General features: G+C 40.8%; 1 long non-coding RNA gene across 1 annotated transcript; it reads right to left on the bottom strand.

The window, feature by feature from the left end:
- Positions 1–5,647: 5,647 nt before the first annotated feature.
- Positions 5,648–12,709, bottom strand: LOC103783076 (uncharacterized). The gene is made up of 3 exons (XR_608593.4): positions 12,631–12,709; positions 8,846–8,994; positions 5,648–5,887 (listed from the first exon to the last, which is right to left on the bottom strand). It is a non-coding gene; the product is annotated as an uncharacterized LOC103783076 (long non-coding RNA).
- Positions 12,710–18,596: the final 5,887 nt, after the last annotated feature.

The following is an 18,596-nucleotide window of genomic DNA, read 5'->3' as shown; positions in this document are numbered from 1 at the left end:
TATCAGGCAAAGTAGGCTTCAGAAGAGTAACATTACCACAGATTTAAAAAGGAACATTAACATGAGTACCTACTGAACATGAGTTCTGACCTAATTTTTTAAAATATGAAAACCTACTACATGACAGGCATTGCACTAAGCAATAGGCACATAGAGCAGAGAACAAGTGGAGACTGGGGTCAGGGTATTCATTCTCCAGATTTCCTACTTTCTAGAACACAGTTCCATCCCATGAACAGCTACCACAAGGCAGCTCTCTCCTCAGCTAATATAATAGCAACTACCCTGTTAAGAGGGAAATCCAAGCACACAAACACTTTTAATTTAATAATCACTGAACAGTTGGAACAGAAGTATGGAGACAGAAAATGATGAAGACAGGGAAGAATTCATGGAAGTCCTGAAGGATGCATCTTGAAGGATGAGAAATATCTAATTTGAATCCCTATTCTGGGTAACACTAGAAACTTAAATCTGGTCATTTTAGCCAATTTAGGGTTTTCTTAGTCACATTAAGGTTTGTCCTCTGCTTTTCCTCCCTAGATTGAAGTTTGAGTTCTAGGGGAGACAACATTGAGCCAGGATTTCAGGGTGGGAATGTCTGGGCTTCAGATGTTGGAATTTCTGCATTCTATCAATGCATGTAGTTTTTGTCCCAAGACCTAGTCTTTGCTCAGCTAATTTTCTTGTCCTTCTCAGGCATACTGGAAAAGTGCACCTGTTCTTCCACACAACTCTGTGGGCAATCAGAAAACCCAGAACAGAGTTGTGAGGAGTCAAGCTAGCTCTGCATGGTCACATCATGACATCACTTTCCCTTTCTACCTCAACAGAACTAGCTTGGAAGCTGGGGAGTGGGAAGTAGAAGCCTGAGGCTTATCACCACTTCTCAGGGGTTGGGTTTCACCAATGGGGGGCGCTAGCTGGAGACGAGAGGATATGTGGAAACTTCAGTCAGATACCCCAGATTTCCTTCTTTCTAGAATACAGATTTGCCCCCTTGGTCTACCAAAAGCCACAGCTACTACAATGCAGCTCTCTCCTCAGCTACAGCCATGTTCTCCAGGAACTGGTGGCAGTTCCCTCCCGTGACACCTTCAGGACTTTGCTGTCCCTCCCCCATCACTCCCAATTAGATTTCACTTTGTAAGTTTTCTTTTAGTAAACTCAGTTCAGTTTCTCTAACTGAAATGTGCCACCTGATCTCCACCAGGACTCTAATTGATACACAGCAGAATTCCATAACCATCATCATACATTTATAAAATACATGGACAAACACTTCTTTAATGGAAAATTCGTATCATTTTCCCCTTGATCTTATATTTCCATTCCATTTTTCTCATGAATTTTTTTCTTAACAAATATACGCTTGAAAGTCTTTTACTCAACTTTTCAGTAAACAATTTTCTATGCAACAAAAATATGTATACAAATAGGAAAGTTTACCTTGTTTTTACTTCATGTGACTTCTTGAAATAAAAATGAACGATATGCCGAATACTATCAAAATTTTTTCTGAATTATCATCATGGCTGTGAATCCACAATTTATCAAACATAAATGTAACTTTTGATTTAAACATGATTGAATGTAATAAATTTTTATTGGAAATGCATCTTTTAATGAAAAAAATAATGATTTTTCTCCCAATTAGTTTCTGTTTCCATGGATAAATATAGCTTATAGCTAGAGCGATGCAGGGTTCAGAGTAAATCAACAGCAATTCTTAAAAACGGTTGGGCCACAGGAAGTTCAGAACTTACAAAAAGTACATTAATTAGTGTTGTTAAATGGATTTTTAAGGAGTAGAACCAACAAGACATTTCTGTTATAAGTATATGGCAAAAGTTAAATAAATAAGTGAGCAGAAAAGAGGCTAGTAGAGACCAGGATATTTGTGCTTATAGTAAAAATAAAATAGAGGCTTAAAGTACACAATAATCTGGCAAAAGCTAATGAAAATGTTTTTTCTGCGGCCCTGAATAAATGTTCACAAAATATAAATACAAACTTAACACTAATATGTGATCCATTTTCTAGAAAACACAATATTGGTATTTGGGAAGTAAATATATAATTTTCACCTTCTCCTCTTTGAAATTGTGCAATACAGGCAGATAAGGCACAGACTGAGGTCTTGATTTTAGTAGGCTTTGAAGATTCTCAAGTCCCTTTTTTGGTTGTGCCGAAGATTCTGTATACGTTGGGGGAACACTTCCCAGTGGGATCCAGAGAGAAGGTTTTGGTTTTGGTTTTGGTTTTGGTTTAGAGGTAGAAGAAGGAGGGCTTGAGAAAGGGCAGATATGGAAGAACTAGACCCATTCTTAGACCAGGCAGCCTTAGGAAAGAGTGTGAATGGGAACTTGAGGATCTGGAAAGCCTTTTAACACCCTGTGTGCCCCCATTCCAGTACCCCATACCCCATGGGGAAACTTTTGCTGGCCCCCAGGGGATGATCTCCAAGTGTGACAAAATTAAGTACAGCATCACCTGGAAAAAGGAAGGAAAGGCCACTGCTTGGACAAATCATTCAGATTTACACTGTTCTACTTTCCTTAGACGTGTTTTCTTTTTCCAAGCTGCTAATACCAAACAGCCAAAGAACTATGAGCCCAGTTAAGAATGTGAAACTGGATCTTTTGTATATTCTAAGGCCAAGTCTACACAATAGCAAAGTGGCGGATGTTTTGTCTCTACATTGCCAAACATCTGGATTGAATGAAGATTCAACTAAATGGATTTGATGTTCATCTTGTTTTCTTTTTTAAGGGTGTCATTTACTCTTTCTGGCCGTGAAACACCCTTTGATATCAGTAGCAGATCTGAGCACGAAGTCAGCTGTCTACCCAGAGAGGAAAAGAAACGAAGCCTTACTCAATCTTTCCATGAATTTTCTTCTTTTTTCTTTTTCATTATTTTTCCTAAACTCTTTCAGGGACTTCAAGGTTCAGGCCATGTCACTCTACCTAATCCATCAGAAAAGGGCCAATCAGGTGTTCCTGTTGTCTGCCAACACAATATTGCTTTTCAGCCTCCATTTAAGGGCTATTCCTCTTCCCTGCTCATTCTCCCTCATCAAGGTGGGCGAGCCCCTGCTTCTTGGTAATTTCCTCACCCTTCCGGGCTCACACTAAGATAAAGGGAGGCAGCCCCAGCCATCTCAAAGCTACACACTAAACAAAGCAACATAATGAGCTGCATTTTGTTGAGGGCTCTCCAGGTCCCCCAAATCTTTCTCAAATGTGATTGTTTATAAAATGTTTGATAAAAATAAATGATGCTTTCAATTTAAACAAAATTTCACACTGTTACTGGTTTTAATAACAGTTTTGACAGATGAGATTTTCATCATCTGTTTTTTCTTTGTGAAGCCTTCTTCAATAAACTAAAAATGCTTTAAACTAACAGATGTGACTATAAAGTAAGGCTTGAGTGTGAGACATCAGGAACTAAAGCTTCTCAAATGCTTCAACATAGAAATTTATCCCTAGCGTAAGCATCTCCTGGGGATCAGGAAAGTCAGGAACCTCACGGTTGCTGGTTAACGTGTGAAGCTTGTTTCAGCAGCAAGATGCCATTTATTCCAAACCGGTCATCTATCTACACTTGTTCCTCCCTATCTGCCTTCTGGATTTCCACTACTTCAGCTATCAGAAACCTGTTAAGAAGTCAGTCCAAATTTGTTGGAGCTGATGTTGACATCTGACAAACTGATGATTCACAATTATTTTTCCATCAGCTCAAAAATTATTTGAATTTTCAGTAATACTGTGTTTACAATAAAGAAGTTATTTTTGCTTACTTTAAAAATATATATATTTATTTATCTTTTAACAGAATTGAAGGCTTGAAACTAAGTACTCTGATTTTGAAATAGCACACTTGCCTCCAAAATAAATGGTTTGGGGCCAGGCACAGTGGCACAAGCCTGTAATCCCAGCACTTTGGGAGGCCTAGGTGGGCAGATCACTTGAGGTCAGGAGTTTGAGACCAGCCCAGCCAATGTGGTGAAACCCCATCTCTATTAAAAAATAATAATAATGCAAAAATACAAAAATTAGCTGGGACTGGTGGGCCATGCCTCTATTCCCAGTTACTTGGGAGGCTGAGGCAGGAAGATCACTTGAGCCCGAGAGGCAGAGACTGTAGTGAGCCGAAATCACACTACCACACTCAAGCCTGGGCTATAGAGTGACACTCCGTCTCAAAATAAATAAATAAATAAATAAATAAATAAATAAATAAATAAATAAATAAAAATTTTAAAAAGTGGTTTGAAGGATCATCTTTCTTCTTTTTTGTGGTGTCTTTTTGTGTTTTAAGCTGTTATTCTTGCAGAGAAATACAACATTGAGAAGCATATTGGCAAATGAGTTTAACAACAAAAGTAATCCTAAAGCTTCAGTAAATCAAGGGGTAATATTACAGAAAGAACATTTTTTCTTAAACGTTGTCATATTCTAAATTAAATAACCCTATCACACCAAAAAAGTATATGTTGAAATTTATTGGCATGACCTAACAATTAAAGTAAGAGACTAAGAAATACTGATTTTCATTTCCATCTTTCCCACTAATATATGCATACACACAAACCCACACACACGCAGGCATATACATATATATTTCATTAAGTTATTTAATCCACAATTTTATACTTTCCCTTGAAGTGAACACAAAGCATTTGACTTCCACATGGTAGAGTTAGTGAGTGAGTTACACGTCACTTCATATCTCACTAGTCTTCTTCTGCTTCTTATAATGTAATCTGTGAATGGGCCATGCACAGTGGCTCACGCCTGTAATCCTAACAGTTTGGGAGGTCAAGACAGGAGGATTGCTTGAGTCCAGGAGTTCAAGACCAGCTTAGGCAATGTAGCAAGACCCCATCTCTATAAAAAAGTACAAAAATTAGCTGGGTGTGGTGGCTCATGTCTGTAGTCCCAGCTACTCAGGGGGCTGAGGTGGGAGGAATGTTTGAGCCCAGGAGGCAGAGGTTGCAATGAGCCAAGATTGCACCACTGCACTCCAATCTGGGAGACAGAGTAAGACCCTGTCTCAAAAGGAAAAAAAAAGAAGAATTATGCTAATGACTGCATTTGTAGGCCCACAAGGCCTCAGTATATGGGCTATCCCTGACAGAAGCAAAATCTTGCTCCTCCCTTCTGAAGAGATCTAAGGAAGTTTCCCTGCCAAAAGAGGTATCCGCAAGGATCATGACAGTGTAGGCCTAAGGGGCAAAGCTATATTGGACAGACTTTAACCTGAGACAAGCTGGGAGACCTCAAAGCAAGACATTGCATGAAGAGGCAGAGAGCTTCAATGAGAACAGAGGACAAGATCTGAGAGAAATGCTAAGAACAGCCTCCAGCAAGAGTAGTCAGGCAGTCCAAAGCTAGTGTCCAAAGGTCTTGTCTAGATCAAACTAGGATTGAACAACAAGTGGAACAAAGTGGCATTGGAGTAGAGCAGAATTCAGAGCACAGGGTCTAGCTGTGTTCACCAGGGAGGAGGCAAGATCTAAGCTCCTGGGAGAGAGACTGGGAGAACCAAGGAGAGCTTCAGAGCTCCAGTCTTTGCTAGAGCCCAGGATTCTGGATACAGTGTCCAGGCTGAGAGCAGCATGGGGGATAAAGCAGGCAGTCAATAGGATGGATTGGGTTGTGGTGTGGGAGGGCAGGATGGGGAGGGGTTAGACTCACTGGGACTCAGGCCGCTTGTGCTTGGGCTTCAGTGCTCGTGCAGCACATTGATGCGTAACTATGCATTCATGGGTCTGTCTCCCCTGCTAAGCTCTGAACTCCTTTGAGAGGAGCTGCGTTGTGTCTTTGTTTCTTCAGCACCCATGTAGTCTCTCCACAGAAGAGGAGCTGAATTGGTGCCTCTAAATGAGTGAATACAGGGCCCAGAGTGAAAAATTAGTGAATGAGTAAACATGAAACCACTCTCAAAAGTAGAAGAGCACACATTCTATCTGGCACTTGGAACATACTCTTACAGCAGAATTCTGTCCTTAGATCATAAAGAGAGTTATCTAATGGTGGTGGTGACATGCTTCTCTATATATGAATACCAAAAGACTTAAATTATAGCCCTGTGCCTTTATCTTTTATGGAGGCTACGACCATCTTGACTATTTCTTACCTGTCAACTGTATAAGGCATGTATTATGGTCAGAAATAGAACTATAAAGAAGATAAATTTAGTGTTAACTAAATTTAACTAAGGCAATTAAGAATATGGCTTTTTTTTTTTTTCATTTCAACATATCAGAGACTACTAACCTTATTTCATTTCATCCCTTTTTCCAAGCTCTGAACGAACTTGGATCTATTCTTCAACCTCTTCTGCCCCGATCATTGCTCGGCTCAGTTTAAATGATCATTCTTCCTTCTACTAACATCTTTTACCTCTCCTCTGTCTCTATCTTTGGCTACTTCTTCCTCCTACCTCTAAATATTTTCACTTTCATGTATTTGTCAATCAGCCATTTGCTCATTTAGTCATCCAACAAACATTAATTAAGCTCTATGCCAAGTACTATCCAGCTGTTGAGTATGCAAAGGTAAAAAGATATTATTTTTGCCTTCAAGAATAGCCCAGTACAATGAGAAAGACCCACTTCTACTCATGAAGACATACATAACAGGATAGTGTCTTCTACCACTTTCCTTGTCCTGTGGAAGAGTTCAGTCTAGCTCCAGCTAATGCCTCTTTGGAGAGAAGCAGGGGCTTCCTCTTTTTTTTTTTTTGTTATCACCACCTTGAGCCCCACACCTAGGGTTGTTGTAAGATAGATGAGGCCTGGGCAGGGTCTCGGGAATACACAAACCTAGCTCTAGAGTGCCATATTAAATGCTGCTCAAAGATGGCTCTTACTCATGGTCAGTGAGAAGGGCAGCTGGGTGCTAAGTGGGCTTCCATGCACTTCACCAGGGTTGGGGACAGGGAGTGCCTTCCCTGGTAGAGATCTGTAGTTCCTTCACCTCCTGCTCTCTATTTCTATAGTGCATTCTCCCCCTCCTCTTACCCTGCCCCTGGGGATATATAATTAAAACTCTGAACTAGATTAGTCTCTAAAGGCAGCAAAACTCACTCAACAAGTATGCATTCAAATCTTTCTGATTTACACTAAGACCAGAGGATTTTCAAATATTTTTGGCCTTTGTTCTAGGTGACTCACTGTCTAGCTGTCTAGTCCTGGGATAGGGAAAAGGGAGGGTTGCAGAGATCAGGAGGATGTCCTCAGGAAACAAGTAAAGAAATGCAATTACCTCAAGGATAGAAAAAAAAATCTATTAATATATTAAATATATCAATGTATGGAGATATAACCCTTCTGCCTTTTTATGTAAACTGCTAAGTAACAGTGCATTAAATGAGAGAGATGGAGGAACTGGGGGTGGGGACTCCCCACCCAGTCGGCCAGAAGACAAAGCCTTGATCCTGCCAAAGGTTCTAATTCAATTTCTTTCCATACTTTTACTTCTCTGTTTCATGCAAGCCTGCACTTTTCCTCATCTATTCTTTTCTTAATTCCTGCAACCTGGCTTCCATTTTCACTGCAGTACTGAAACTAGGCTCTTAAAGATTACCAAATGCTTCCTATCTGGCAAATCCAGGGGATATTTCTCAGTCTTCACTTTCCTTTGTGTCTCTGAAGCCATGGTCCCTGTGGCAGCCACATGGTCACTAGTACCACGTTCAACATTTGCTTGTCCCCTAACCAAGAAGATTTTGAACAGAAAATCTTGGGTGGCTTGGTTGTGAAAACAGTAGGTACTTAGAAGGATTTTTTCTTTAAGTGTTTTCCGAAACTACACTCTCTTCCCCTAGATTATGATATTCTATCCGAGTCGGGGCAGAGAGGTGGAGAAGTTGTGTCTCCTGTCTGTTGATGATCACTGGTCTACAGAAACAAACTCCTGGAGCCTGAAGACCTCTATTCTAATCTTAGCTTTACAATCTGCCTTTTCATGCAACCTTGGCAAATCACTCAGCAGTTTCATTTTAAAGACAGAGGTGATCACATGTGGGCAGTGGCAAGAAAAAGAAAAAACTGATAGATCACAAACAAAGCTGATGCTCCAGTGCACTATACTGATCTGGGTTCAGAGAAGGCTACATAGTCATTTCCAGGACAAGGCCACTCCAGCCAAGAATGAACCATCACAGAGTGCACCTCAGGGCCTTAGGAGATGCTGCAACTTTTCTCTCAGTGCAACTCCTGCATCCAGGACAAGGACTGGGAAAGAGAATAAAACGGAGAAGCCAGCAGTAAAAAGGTGGTCTCTGTGGAGCAAGAAACTCTACTTTGACTTCAGTCAATTGTTCCACCTACTGTTGCCCATGAGAACAGCCCGTGTGCCAATTTCCTTTGAAAATTTCTAGGCTTCACAAACTTCTCCTTACAGTTTGGAGGCATCAGCTTTCAATCCTCTGTTAAGCTTGTTTCCCCCACTGCAGAAAAAACAACATGTGCAAATGTTTCCCAGTACTTTTCTGCTTAACTAAACAGACCCTTTTTCTTGTTCACATGAGGAATAAAAGAAACTCATTTTTAGTTGAACAGAGCTAGCTCACTTTAAGCTTTCATTAAGACCCATTTTCACTAGTAAATACGTCCATGTGTAATGAAATAACTTTGTAAAATCTAAAGAATTTGTATATTTTTACTGACCAACGATAAGGAATGGTCTCTTTTGCCTTCCATTGCATTTAAATTTTATTTATTTATTTATTTATTTTTAATACTATCTTCTTTCCTTTTGCCTCTTGAGCACTAATGGTGAGTATTCCACCAGGCTTACTCAGTGCTCAGAGCTTTCCCCTTTGTACTCACCACTAGAGACCCCTCGTGTTCAGGACAAGCATTATGACCTCCACAATGATGGCATCTCTATTACTTATTCCCCAGTGGTGCTTCAGTCTTGTAGGGACGTTCAAAATACCCTGGCTTCACCTGAGTGTAGATTCACATTCCATTCAATTCTATAGGAGGAGAAAGAAAAATGAAATGAGTATCTAGTATCTATGAATGATCTACCTTGTACCGGATTCTGTGCTGATATTTTATACATCATTGTCCCTATTTTTCAAGTTACAGAACTGAAGCATAGAACACTGACCTCACTGAAGCTCACCCAGCTAATAACGAACAAACAACTGATATGGCCAAGTTCCTTGCTGAGATCTGTCTGACCCCCATGCCCGTGAGTTTTTTTTACTATGCTACTTTCCTTGAAAGTACAGCATACAATCATTCCTTCATTTCACTCAAGAAAGGAGATCAACTTCCTCGTATTAAATTTGGAGTTCACATTTTTTGGAATATTAAGACAATTTTTTAAACCTGCTAATTGATGTCCAGGACTAATTTGCTGAATTTACTGAATATGTCTTGAGAGCTTACCTAGTACTGGTAGCTATTACACATCTGACTGGCAAAAACAATCAAGACACACTACTGGTCATCAAAAAGGTTGCCATCTTTTTTTCTCTAATTCCAATCTCTGTAACATATGGTCTGCACCACACACTAATCTCCTTAAAATTCCATTTTTATACTAAAAGAACTTTTCTTAAGCACGTACTCTATGCCACGATGTGTGCCTTCTATTTGAGTTACCAAAAAGATTCAGGCACCTCTGACCTCAAGGAACTGACATTTGGGTCATTCCCTCATACAAAACCATCAGTGGCTTCCTGTCAACCACTTTGAACCCAACCTTCTCTGCAAAGCACTTATTCCAGTGTTTAGTCATCCTTCTCTACTCTAAACTCATAAACTATGACTGCCATACCATTTAGTTGTTATAATTGTCTCTCATATGTTAATTTTATCTCCCAGTGACACTATAATCTACTTAAAAGCAGGGCTCATTGCTTACAATCATTCTTTTTGGTCATACACAAGACAAGGGATTACTTCTTTGGCTTTGAATCCAAAGAATTCTTTCATCTTGTGATGATTTAAAGAACTTTAAAAGATTTGTTGATTGGTATTTAAGGATTAAACCCAACACTAGAGAATTTTCCTCCTGGTTAAAAAATCCACTTAGTTCTTTAATACAAAATAATCACTGAGATTTTTGATAAAAATTGATTTTAAAAGATGTTTGTATGGAAAGAGGAGAGAAAGCATTGTTGGTCATATGACAGCTAAGTTTTCACCTTGGTTCTTTTTAATTATCAACTATCATTTTGGTTTTTCTTTCACCAAATTGCATCTGAAATTTTGCTAGTCAGGCCAAAACTGTATTCCCATTATTCTGATATTTCAGAGAAATGTCAGGTCAAATCCTTGTGCAATTTTCTTATAATAACAATACTCTTATAGTCATCTTATTTAGCTTTTGAGTATGAGAGAAAGGAAATATTTCACTTTAGGCAAAGCTGTAGGGTAAGGGAGCTTGCTTTCTTGACCCCACCCCATTTTGCTATCTGTGCCCCATGGCCTACCTTGGACAGAGCCAGCTGAAAGGACCCAGGAGACTGGGCTTTCATCTGTCCACTGGGCCTGGCTGGCTGCTCCTGATAAGCTTCAGTGGCTAAGAAGTTTGATTTGTCCTGAAGAATACAGCATCTGATGGGGAGCACAATGGGTCGACACTGGCAGGGGAAATAGTATCTACTTCCTAACACATGGCCATGGATGCACTGTGGTAATGAAGGATCTAGGAGCAGGTGGAAATAGAATTCCACAGAGGCAGCCAGCACCAGAAAAGTTGGCCAATAGGTGGATGAGACTTAATCCTTGGCCTATCTGGTTCAGAGACTTGGAAATGTAAGACATATCTTCAAGCCAGTGGACTAGAAAAGCAGTGAGTCACCATCTCAGCCACACAGATCCAGGGAAACAGATTAAAACTTCAATTAAACAAAATAGGCTCTGCAGTAAGTGTAACTTGGGGCTCCAATAATTCCTAGAGAACGAAGAAAGCTCATCTTGTGAGTAAGACTAAGTGGTCTTCAGGGCTCCAGAAATTCAGGAGTTGGATTCCAGCTTAACTATAGTACTAGTAAACCACAATGCAATAATAATTAGGACACATACATTAATGCAAGACATTATCCTTTCAAGTACATTTTTTTTTTTTTTTCAGAGAGACAGGACCTTGCTCTGTCATCCAAGTTGGAGTGCAATGGCCTGATCACATCTCACTGCAGCCTCCATCTCCTGGTCTCAAGCAATCATCTCATCTCAGCCTCTCAAGTAGCTGGGACTATAGGTGCACACCACCACGCTGGCTAATTTTTAAGTTTTTGTTTTGTTTTGTTTTGTTTTTTTGTAGAAACAAGCTCTCATTATGTTGCCCAGGCTGGTCAACATAAACTCCTGGTCTCAAGAGATCCTCCCACCTCACTCTCCTGAGTAGCCTGGATTACAACCATGTACCACCACACCCAGCCTATAAGTATGTTCTAACTGGAGCCTTCCAAAGTGTCCAACAATGATGCCTAGGGTCAAATGCCAAGGTGGGAGGCAGTTTTTGAGGCCCTCAGTTCACATCTTCTGCTTTTGCCTACTCAGAAGACAGAACCAGCACAGAGATTTACCTGTTCCAACGTGATGTCCATTTGGTTGGTTTTCTTTGCACCAAGGATGCAGGCAGAATAGAATAGCAGAGGGGCCAGCAAACTATGGCCCATAAGGCAAATCTGGCCCACCACTTGGTTTTTGTTTTTTTAAATAAAGATTTATTGGAACAGAACACCACAATTTATTTACATATTATGTAGAACTGCTTTCACACTACAGTGGCAGAGCTAAATAGTTGTGACAAAGACTGCATGGCCTGCAAACCCTAAAATATTTACTCTCTGTTCCTTTATGGAAAAAGTTCACTGACTCCTAATGTAGTGCATAGGGGGGTCAGACTATCCACTATCCTAAGAGCTCTGTTCCTATCCTTAGTAAGCAGGTAAGTTTAGGCAAACCACTTTAACTCTTTATGCCTCAGAATTCTCATCATTTAAACTGTGATAATAATATAATTTCCTTCGTGGAGTAATCAATCCTCCATATCTATAGGTTCTACATCTGTAGATTCAACCAATCATGAATCGAAAATATATGGGGGAAATATTTTGTCTGTGCTTAACAGGTACAGACTTTTTTTCTTTTCTTTATTCCACAAATAATACACTATAGAAAGTATTAACATATCATTTACCTTATATCTGGTATTATAAATAATCTAGAGATAGTTTAAGTATACAGGAAAATGTGCATAGATTATATATAAATACTATGCCAGTTTCTATCAGGGACATGAGCATCCACTGATTTTGGTATTTGCGGGGGTCTGGGAACCAGTCTCCTACAGATACTGAGAGAAGATTATAGTTACAAAAACTTAATGCAATCATACATGGAATGTGCCTAGCACAGTGTCTGGCATGTAATAAGTATCATATAATAATTAACAATTATTGCTATCCATCAGGTAACAGCACTTTCAGAATTGTATTCAAGCAGAATTTGTTTCTAATATAGAGCCTATAAAGTAAGTATGCACTCTTGATAAAGGTACCAGTACAGGCACTGGCCAAAACCAGTTGAATCTGGATAAGGTACTTGGTTTTAATATTGTCAATATAAAAATTTTTAAGAAGATCACTTACCATTCTTTATTGCTGGGAATCTCCACAGTATCTTGTAAATTGCTTTAAACAGGTACTTAAAGTTTTCTGTTGGACTCTGTCAAATGCAGATAAGGGTCATGAAGGAAAAATTTACATTTCATCAGTATTAAAAATTTATTAACACTCATGAAAATGTATTTTATTGTGCTTTTTTTGATGTTTTATATTACAATCCCTGCCACATACTTTGAAAAAAAATTGCTTCACCGTTGCAGCTTAAACCTTCAAATTCTCTCTTCAACTCAGAATGCCATTCATTAAATTCCTACTTCTAAGGAACCATAAATGCAGTAATCTAGACCCTGATAAAGGCTTTAAAGTTGTCCCATAGGATACTTGGGGTGGAGAAAGATGGAACATTAGTGTCAAAGAAGCATATTATTTGATTCTCAATATAATTAATAAACTCTTCCTCTCCCCCACAGGAATCTGCTAAATCTCCAATTCTTATTTGCATTGAAGCCAAAGATTTAGTTACCTACCTAACAGAAAAGGGGGGAAAGATCTGAAAACGGCTTTAAGTATTTAGTAGTTTAAACCCTGCATAAATTGGAGATTTGAATAAAAAATCAGCCCTGGTATTTTTCTATGAAGATGGTGAACAGAAGGAATATATGTGCTCAGAGGAATAGAGTTTTATGCCAAACATCAATCAACCCGGCTTTAGAAGACTATTTATAATACTGTGGGGGATCTGGGCAGTTGCACTTCACACTGTGAGGACCAATCCATGACATTAGTGAACAATTGAAGTCTTTACAAATAATTAAAACTCTGTTTGAAAATGGAGATGTTTTCCACAGCTTTCCTGTGTATGCATGATGTCATCGATATTCAAGAGTGTAAATATTGACTAGTTATTGCTGGTAGCCAGAAGGAGCAAAATCCCCTTTGAAATAATAATGTGGAGTGTGTGTATATAACATATACATATGTATGCACACACATATGCATAGAGATGTTAAATATATAGTCATATAGGGAGAGAGAAAATATAGATTTCACTTTATATGACAGTTGAATAGCTATACTTTAAACAACCTATGTTCACTGCCAGTACAGTTCTAGTGTGACTGTGTATGTATGTATGTGTGTGTGTGTATGTGTATGATATGCAAAGAAAACGCAAAAATATTTCTGAAATTTTTTATCTGTGTTTTTGGTTTTTTTTCTTAACATGATAATGAGAGATATTATAAAGCACACCTTTTGTCTTTAAAAAATAACCTCTTCATTGTTTAGATTAGTATCTAGAAATAGAAGATTTTAGAGCTTGCATGGATGGAATTAATAATCTTATCTTATTTTCATAATATTTTAAGCTCACCTTAAATCCTTTTGGGGTGGAAGCAGAGTACCATTAATACATAAATTAAAATCCTGAAAATGGCTCCTTCATTTGACAATTTTTCATTTAAGAGACATGGGACTTAGAAAATTTTTGAGATTTAAAAAAATCCCTCCAGATTATTATTTCAATTGACTCATTTAGCTAAGAATGACTAAAGATATCAGCACATTTGGGAGTGTGAAGATACTGAAGAAACAAAAGCCATTTCCTTTCTCCATGGAGCTTCCAATTCCGAGCCAGATGTAACATACGTGTGTGTGTGGGTTTTATCAACTACAGAATTGGGCTCTCTACAAGAAGTCATTGGGTGTTGCAAACAATAAGTGCAAAAAGAGAAAAGGAAGCAATCTGTACAGGTGAAGAACTGACAGGAAAGAGGTAAGCCTCACCTATGACAAAATGAATTGTGGATGCTGGATCACTGGAGTAGGAGAGAGGATGGCAGTGCAAATCAGAGAAATGTCATTAAAAAGGGGGGGTGCGTGCACACAGTAAGTTGGGAGAAATAAAAATCAGAGAGTAGAATGAATTTGAGACTATGAACTAGATTAATTAAGATTTATGGTCTTGGCCAGGCGTGGTGGCTCATGCCTGTAATCCCAGCACTCTGGGAGGCTGGGGCAGGTGGTTAACCTGAGTCCATGAGTTCAAGACTAGCCTGGACAACATGGTAAAACCTTTTCTCTACAAAAAAATAAAAATAAAATTCTAACAATTAGCCAGATGTGGTGGTGCACACCAGTAAGTCCCAGCTACTCAGGAGGCTGAGGTGGGAGGATCGCTTGATCCTGGGAGGCAGAGGTTGCAGTGAGCCATGATGGCACCACTGCACTCCAGCCTGGGCGACACAGCAATACCCTGCCTGAAAAGAAAAATTAAAAATTAAAAAAAAAAGACTTATGGTCTTATGAGTGGGCTTTCAGTTCCATTTTTGGCTTTACAAGATTCCCACTCAATCAAAATTACACATACAAAATGGAGTGAAGAAAAGCTTTGCATTTACTTAGGAGGTGAAAGAACCATGATAATGTTGGCCCATCCATTTTAACTATGTTAGTGAACATTAAAGTTTGCTCCTTTAAGTGATTTGCCCATGTGTAGGTAGGGAATGTATTTCACACATCTTTTAGACTCTCCACTGTATGGACCAAGAGCAGGACTGACTGACTACACGTTGATAAATTGTTTCAGGCCACTATACTGGATATACTGAATAGACTGAGTGAAATCTCCCCCACGATCTTCACAGATGACTGGAGTCCACAGAAGTCCCTGACCCCCAGTGTTAAAGAGGCCATTATGAATACAGGTTATTATTAGGATAGGAGATATTGTCTGGAATTAAAGTCACCACCGGTCAAATTGGCTGGTACCAGATTCCTGTGATATCTTTGTGCTGTCAACACATACAAAGAGAAGTGTGTGAAAATTATTCAGTCAAAGAATAACTAGCCTAACAAAGGGAACAATTCTGGACAAAAAGTAATCCCGTTTGATTCCAAGGGTAATCCTGTCTGCAGGACAGCTTGGCAAATCCCCCACTTTAAATTTTGTTTTAGAAACACTTTCTCTGACAAGGCAAGAATTCCTCCTAAGATGACATACAGAATTCAGGCCCGAAGCCTGGAAGTCTTGCTCTGAGGCCCATCAGCATGGAAACAGGCCTTTTTAAAGGAAATAATCCAGATATTTTCTTTTTCCTGATGCCTGTGTAGACGTGTTTCCTTGCAGCTCCTTTCAGTTGGCCTGAATGCGGGAAAGCACCAGGGGGAGCTCACACATCTTCCTTCTTTTTCTCCCCCTCTTACAGAAGGTTGGCTCTTGTATCCTAGCAAAAGGGTGGGTCAAAAACAACAACATGCATGAAATGATTCACAAAGGTAAACAAAGGCAATTCGTTCTGGAAAAATACTCTAGATTCTTTCTGAGGACTGGGCACTACACTGCTCATAGTGGGCACCTAAAGTCAGCATTCAGCCAACTCAGCGGGCTTTAAGATGGAGACTCTTAAACCTCCTGCATCAAAAAGACATAAGGGAATGTCCCTGAGAAGTGCCTGTGTCTCCTTTTAAGAGAGAGAGAGAGATTGATTCTGCCTCCTTGCAATTCGAACCGGCATTTTCCAGAACACTCCAATTTGAATCATAGTGGAGGGTCATGGGAGTGATTTGGCACAGGGGAGTCTTGGGTCTTTGGTTTTCCACATTGATCAATGGGATTGATTTTTTCTGTTTTTGTTTTTGTTTTAAAAGAAGAGAATTAGTTCCTTTTTCTGTCTCCAGGATTGAAAACATGAAGGCAAAGAAGAGAAACTCACAATATGTCATTAACTTTGGGTTATCAATATTAGTGGAAAGAATCAATGGTGCAAAGAATCCTAAAGGACTAGATAATCCGCATATTCGACTTCCTGATTATGTGTTACTGACACTAACATTTCGGAGTGTGGAGACCCTGCCCCATCTGGGGAGAGGGAGAGACAAAGACCCCCTGCTTCTGGTACTTGATTCACACATAATGCCCTCCATTTACTGCTTTCAAGAAATAACCTGTTTCTAATCTTAAATTTCAATCTACTGATCACAAAATCATAGAGATCCTAGACTTGAAAGAGACTTCATGAGACCATGTGACCAACTTTCTGACGCAGGTGAGATATCATTGTTTTGCATTTTATTTTATAGAGGAAGTCATTGAGATTCAGAAAGGAAAATTAAAGAGGCCGGGTCTCAGTTGAGTGATTTTTCTCCGTAGATTAAAAAATCCATTCAGTATCCAGTTCCCCTTCCCCACCTACTCCTCCTAATAAGGCTGTGAATAGCGTTTTTTATATCCCAAGTCTAAACTTTGAGCCATTGGCAACCCTTAGGAGGAAAGAGATGAATCACAAGGGATTGTGGAATCATTAGAAATTGAGGTAGCTGAACATCTGGGGGAATGCTCGGCTTGATTCAAAACTCTCATCAAATGTGGGTTTCTCCTGGGTGGGAGGCCGCTGAGCCGCAGGGAAGCTGTGGGGCCAGCTGAGGAGCCGGCGGCCTCTTGGGTCCCCAGTGTCGCGCGACAGCACGACCCGAGACAAGGCACCTGGGGCTGGTGCCACGCAGAGGCCCCGCGTTGCGTGGCCGGCGGCAACAGCGCCTGGCGGTCGGTTCCGGGCGGGGCTGCAGGCGCCGGGTTCCCGCGGCCGCGAGGCGGGGCTGGAGGGCGCTGCGGGCTGCGCGGAGGCTGCGGGGAGCGCGGGGAGCACACGGAGCACGCGGAGCCCGACTAGCAGGGAGATCGCGTCGCGCCGGGCACAGGCAGGGGACCCGCGCTCTAGGAGGGCGCAGCGAGAGGCGCACTGCGCACCCAGGGGCTGCGGTCCCGGCCGCCATGCGGGGACAAGCTGACTCCCCGCCGCCGCCCAGCCAAGTCCGCGCGGGGTGCTGGCGGAGATGTCGCATGGGAGGCTTCTTCGACGAGGTGCAAATCCAAGCCACCTCGCCTGAGTGAATGAAGGGACGGCGCGGGTGGGGTTCACCGTGACAAAAGCCCAGTACCTGGTTCAAACTTTTTTTTTTTTTTTTTTTTGCCCGCAGGATTAGAACATCCGAGATTAAAATGTCTCACACGTCAGTGCAGCAGAATTTCCCAGCGACTTCGGTGGCGGGAGAGCAGCACCTCTCAGGCACAGCTGTGCGGATCCCTCGGGCCCCACCGACCGCGGGAAACGAAATCTGAGCTCAGGAATTTGAACTGCCCCACGCACGTTCGTTCCCGGATAAATCTCCTAGAGGACCGTGATTTTTCCACTTAGAGATTATTTAGGGAGATGTCCTGGATGGGACAGGTAGACAAATGGCGGCCCGAGGAAAATGCAGGAAACTCTACATTGTAGACGCTTAAGCACCAACTGTCTGGGCCCCGGGGCAGGGGACGGGAGACATTATCCACCGGAAACATCACACCCCCGGGGCTCCTGGCATTTTCTACATCAGTGAATGTGCCAGCGAAGAAGAGTGTGGGGAAATTTTCTGAACATAGAATTCATATTCCTGAAACGTTAAGTCGTGAAGTGGGTGCTTCAGCTGTCCCCCAGCTTTAGGATTTTAACCCAGCTTTGGTTTTAATCACCAAGAGTTATTCCTTATAATCAAATCAGCAAAAGCGTTCAATTACCTATTACTGGTTGAGAAAGATTCCGTTCCCCCAGCTCATTGTATCGGTTCTCGGACCCAAGATGTTAATTATCGGCCAGGCATTCACAGGGGGTTAATATGGCCCCCCTCGACACCTTGCCTCGTACCAGAGACACCAAAAGCTGCTGCTGAGGGATAATGGGGAATGGGAAAAGCTGGTCATGAAAAACCTCTTTTATTCTTACTTGCAAGCTACCCTTTTGACATTCTTTTTTTAACACTAAATGGAGATTACTGAATTGATAACTTTTGGGTTTTCTCTGTCACACTGGGGTTTTTTTTCCCCCGTTTGTTTGTAAGGTTTTTTTGGTTTTGGTTTTGGTTTTGGTTTTGGGGGGAGGGGAAGGGGGAAGTGGATAGGGAGATGGAAGAGTGTTCTGTTACTGGTTTTATCCAAATCCTGTTAGGTCTTG

This window comes from Pan paniscus, chromosome 17 (genome assembly GCF_029289425.2).
Source record: "Pan paniscus chromosome 17, NHGRI_mPanPan1-v2.0_pri, whole genome shotgun sequence".
Lineage (NCBI taxonomy): Eukaryota > Metazoa > Chordata > Mammalia > Primates > Hominidae > Pan > Pan paniscus.
Note: the sequence above shows the minus strand (reverse complement) of the source record. Positions and strands in the feature narration are given on the sequence as shown.